Raw genomic sequence first — 4,852 nt, 5'->3', positions numbered from 1 at the left:
GACCTTCTTCCACTACCGATTTCATGAGTTCTACGACTATTCCTGAGCTGAATTCATCATCACCAACCAATGACCCCAACTTACCCAGAGCATCAGCCTCGCTATTTGGATCTCAGGACACGTGTTGTAGGGTCCATTCCTTAAATTGATGCAGCGTTACCTATAATTTGTCCAAATACCTTCGTATATGTTCCTCTTTTACTTCGAACGTCCCATTAACTTGGTTTACCGCAAGGAGGGAATCAAACTTAGCTTCGACCATCTCGGCCCTAAGGCTTTTAGCCAATTCGAAACCTGCAATCATAGCCTCTTACTCGGCCTTATTGTTAGTCAATTTCACAGTTGTAATAGACTGCCTAAGTACATTACCCGTAGTCAGCTTCAATATGATGTTGAGTCCGAACCCCTTTGCGTTCGAGGAACCCTCTGAAAATAGGGTCCAGATTCCCTTCCGAGGTTAACAACAATTCCTTTTCGACTTTGGGTATTAAGGCCGGCGTAAAGTCGGCCATGAAGTCTACCAAAATTTGGGATTTAATGGCGGTTCGGGGTCAATATTCGATATTGTACCCGCTAATTTTGACTGTCCATTTGGCCAATCGGCCCGGGAGCTAGGGCTTGTGCATGATGTTCCTCAGTGCGTAAGAGGTCACGACACATATGGGGTGGCATTGAAAGTACGATTTTGTCACGACCCAAACTGATGGGCCGCGACGGGCACCCAATACCTTACTCAGCTGAGTACCAACGTAACGAATCTTTCATATCATTCTATCATAGGTAAATGAACCGGAGTAAAGCATGAGGGAATACAAACTTGTACATATGAATTACGGGCCTATAAGACCCAAATAACCATTCGTGTACTGAACATAGGTCGACAAGGCCATACAATCTTTTACGTATATGACATATGTCTACAAGCCTCTAAGAGTAGATAAATACCATAAAGGTCGGGACAGGGCCCCGCCATACTAAACAATACACGTCTAAGTTATACTAACCAAACAAGCAACTCCGACGCAAAATAGAGCTCACCAACATCTTCCGCTAGCTGATAGTCTACTTGGAGGGCTCTCGACCTGTCTATCGAGGCCTGCGGGCATGAAATGCAGCATCCCCAGGAAAAAGGGACGTCAGTACGAATAATGTACCGAGTATGTAAGGAACATAAATAAGTACATAAAAGACATGGAAGAAATATAGAGTAAATGACTCAACCTGTCAGTCAGGATAACTTTGTAAATCATGAAATACTTATAGTGTCATGCATGTGAATATGAATGTCATGTTATGCATAGATACATGTGTTCATAACATCATCATCAAGCCTCTGAGAGCATCACATCATATCATCAACTACTGTGGGCAAAATCACCAACGTATACTAGCTGATCAGGTGGTGGTGCGTATATAACGCCATAACTTTTTCCCATATCCTAATATATAATATACATATATACACGTATATAATGCAATCTGGTCATGGGTCAATGTACATGAATGCAATACATGAGAATTACGTCAATAAAATCTTTCAGAGTGTCATAAGACCATTATGCCTCTGATTAATATCATGAAGTAAACATTTTCAACTTACGTATTTTTCTTAGACCCATGAACAGATGATAAAATAATAGGACACATGAGAATTCAACAACATAGGCACTTCTAGTACTTTTATGAATAGAGTCATTTATGAAAGTTGTGCATTTTCTCATTTCGTTTGTATCGTATAGATCATGCCAAAAGGAAAGAAGGGATAGCCTTAACATACTTGGGGCAGGAAAAAATCCGTATGATATTCTTGCTCGAATTTTTGTTGAAGCAGAATTGTCACGTTACTAAGTTGCCTACCATTTTTAAGGAATTTGCGATGTATAGAAGGCTAAACGGCATCTTCTGATTCTCTTTTCATGTGTTAAAGGAAGCAACGAAACCAATTGTAAAAATGAACTACAACTGAAATCTGGAGAAATGATGCACCATAGGCAATTTTCTTGAGTTTATTTTGACCGTTCTTAAAACTTAACTACTACAACCCTTATACCCATCAAAACATTAAACAATTTAATATTCCAAATCTCTTTGAATTGTATTATATCAAATGATCCGGAAATAATAAGATAATTATGATTCATTAAGTCATTTAAAAGGTGGCAAGTTAACGTATGTGGTGGCTGCCACATGGGGGTTTATCCTTATCACAAATCTTATCCACTTACTTAATTATTTTGTTAATCCCCCATTATCCAATAATTACCTAATTATCCGTATTATTATGAATTATCTCAAATTACTTAAAATACCACTCACTTTTAACACACTTTATACACCTTATAATCACAGTCATGTGGTACCTTGTATGGCACTAGTCCATAAATTCCGGTATTATATTTTATCCCAAAGTGTCAAACTTTGACGAAACTCATTTTTTTCAATTTGCTTATCCTTTCACTTTCATTAATTTACTCATCACTTGTTTAAAATAGCATAATACTTATAATGTCAAAATAATCTCATTCCCGAACTTACGTCGATTAACTTACGACGAAACTTTAACGTATAAAAATACGGGATCTAACATCTCATTTTCCGAGCTTCCATCAATTTACTTATGGCATACTTTCACGTACAAAAACATGGGGTGTAACATGTTTTAACTTTCTGGAGGCGCTTAGCAAAGCAAGCGTCAATTTTTCCAAGTGAGGGTACCTTGCTTCGGCCTCGCCTAGAGTTCTACTTGTCACGCCTCCTTTTTTACCACCCGAGGGCAATATAAGGGAGTTTCTTCAATTTAAGTGACAATAAAAATAAGATTATTTTGTTTAAAAATCATAGTTACCATTTGGGATAATTTATGGTGTCCCAAGTCACCGGTTAAATCCCGAATCGAGGAAGAATTGACTCTGGTTTACAGTCCGCGAAACACAGAAATCCGGGTAAGGAATTCTGTTAATCCGGGAGAAAGTGTTAGGCATTCTCGAGTTCCATGGTTTTAACACGGTCGCTCAACTATTAATATTGTCCTAATTATCTGATTTAATTACACATTTTAAACCTATGTGCATTTTTTAACTTTCTAACCGCTTTTAATATTTCGAGGGAAATTCATGATTTGTTTTTAAAAATACATCGCAAACCACGCTACATGAAATACACCCGCGGTTCACGACACGTTCTATTTAACCTTGTTGGAAATTAGAATCGGGTCACATGAAATGCACACCCGAATTTTAGTAATTAAGCATCACAACTATATCACGGGAACCATACTCGTAGCTATGACAATTTATTATAGCGCGCCTAAAGCAAACTACGATGTTTTTGAATATTATAAAATTATTTTTGGACTAATTAAAGAGGGCACCTATATGATATTAACGGGCCTAGCATGCCCCTAGCAACCCGAATAATTAAAAGAGAAATAAAACAAGAATGACAGAAACTTTCTTGAGTTCAATTCCTTTCTCATATTTAACCAAGACCCACATCTAGTTTCAATTTCTCTTTAAAAAAAATTAGCATGTGGCTTACGCATACTCTTATTTCAGTCGAATTAAACAAAAGCAAAGTAAAGAAAATTAACAAATATTACCCAAAACTCTAATCATTTTAATTTGAGATCTCTGCCAGCAAACAACTCAACATTCTTAGAGATTTATTAGTCTAAATTTTAAACAAATAAAATGAACAAATCAAGATAGTAGACTAATGAACAGAACCATTAAAGCATATCAAACAAAATTAAACAAGAAAACTCACTCACAAATATTCGACTAACTGGGTAAGAGGAAAACGAAATGAATATTCTGTAACTGTATTTGCTTTCGAGTCAGTCAATTGAACCTCCAATAGCAACGGCCAGGAACAGTTACAATTTGTTGAGATGGTATTAAATAGAACCCGACATATCGAACAAAACTCAACCACGAACAGGGCCGCCGGTCGGAACTTTGACAGCGGAACTGGAGCGAACATCTTTCTTGCTCAAATGTGAGCACTCGAACTTCAAAATTCAGAGTATGCTGATTGTGATTTAGTTGACGAAAAAACAAGGAGGTTTTCACAGCAAAAACTATGGAATTCTAAGGCGGTTTTATTTTTTGAAGCTGGAAGTTTGCCGCGAAGCTCACATGGTTGCAGGTGGCGGCTGGTTTGTGTATAGGCGATGGGTGTTTGGTTAAGAAGAAGCTGGAGAAGGAGCTGAAGGTCGCTGGTTAGGGCTCGTGTGTTCTGTTGTGTTTCAGAGAGGAGGGGTCGTTGGAAGGTTGAAGAAGAAACAGATTGGTGGTGGAGTTGTTTGGGTGTAACGGCTGGGGTAGGTGGTTTCGAAGAAGAAGAAGCTTTGGGGGGGGCATCTTTGTTTTTGTTGTTGGGTGAAATCTGGGAAATCTCAGTTTCTTTAAATGGGAGATATGGATGCCTAAGCTTTTTTTTGGAATTCCGTTCTAGGAATTTTAGAGTCTCCACTCTCTCTCTCTCTTTATTATGTTTCTTCCGTTCCCCTTTTTTTTCTGTGTGTGCACGTATTTTTATATAATGTGGGATGAGGAAGGTAGGTACTAGTGAAGGAATATTTTTGTCAGTGGGCCCAGGTGAATTTGGTTAATGTAGATAGGATTTCAAGAGAGTAAAACAAAAAGAATTAATAAAATAAAAATGTGGTGTGCTGGTGAACTTTGTGTGAGAGCATGTGAGGTTAGTTAGAAAAGAATCTTTGTCATGTGGTATTTTTGGACTTGGTTCTTTTATCTTTTATTTAATTAAAGATAATTAAAATTACTACACTAAAATTAAAAACTAGAAAAAATTAAGAAACTATTAAAGAAAAAGTTATAAAATTGCTAGT

General features: G+C 37.3%; 1 long non-coding RNA gene across 1 annotated transcript; it reads right to left on the bottom strand.

The window, feature by feature from the left end:
- Positions 1-807: 807 nt before the first annotated feature.
- On the bottom strand, positions 808-4,530 carry LOC142179479 (uncharacterized). Its single transcript, XR_012707717.1, has 2 exons — positions 3,770-4,530; positions 808-1,096 (listed from the first exon to the last, which is right to left on the bottom strand). It is a non-coding gene; the product is annotated as an uncharacterized LOC142179479 (long non-coding RNA).
- Between the last annotated feature and the right edge of the window lie 322 nt (positions 4,531-4,852).

This window comes from Nicotiana tabacum, chromosome 3, assembly GCF_000715075.1.
Source record: "Nicotiana tabacum cultivar K326 chromosome 3, ASM71507v2, whole genome shotgun sequence".
NCBI lineage: Eukaryota > Viridiplantae > Streptophyta > Magnoliopsida > Solanales > Solanaceae > Nicotiana > Nicotiana tabacum.
The sequence above is the reverse complement of the archived record's forward strand: the minus strand, read 5'-3'. Positions and strand labels throughout refer to the sequence as shown.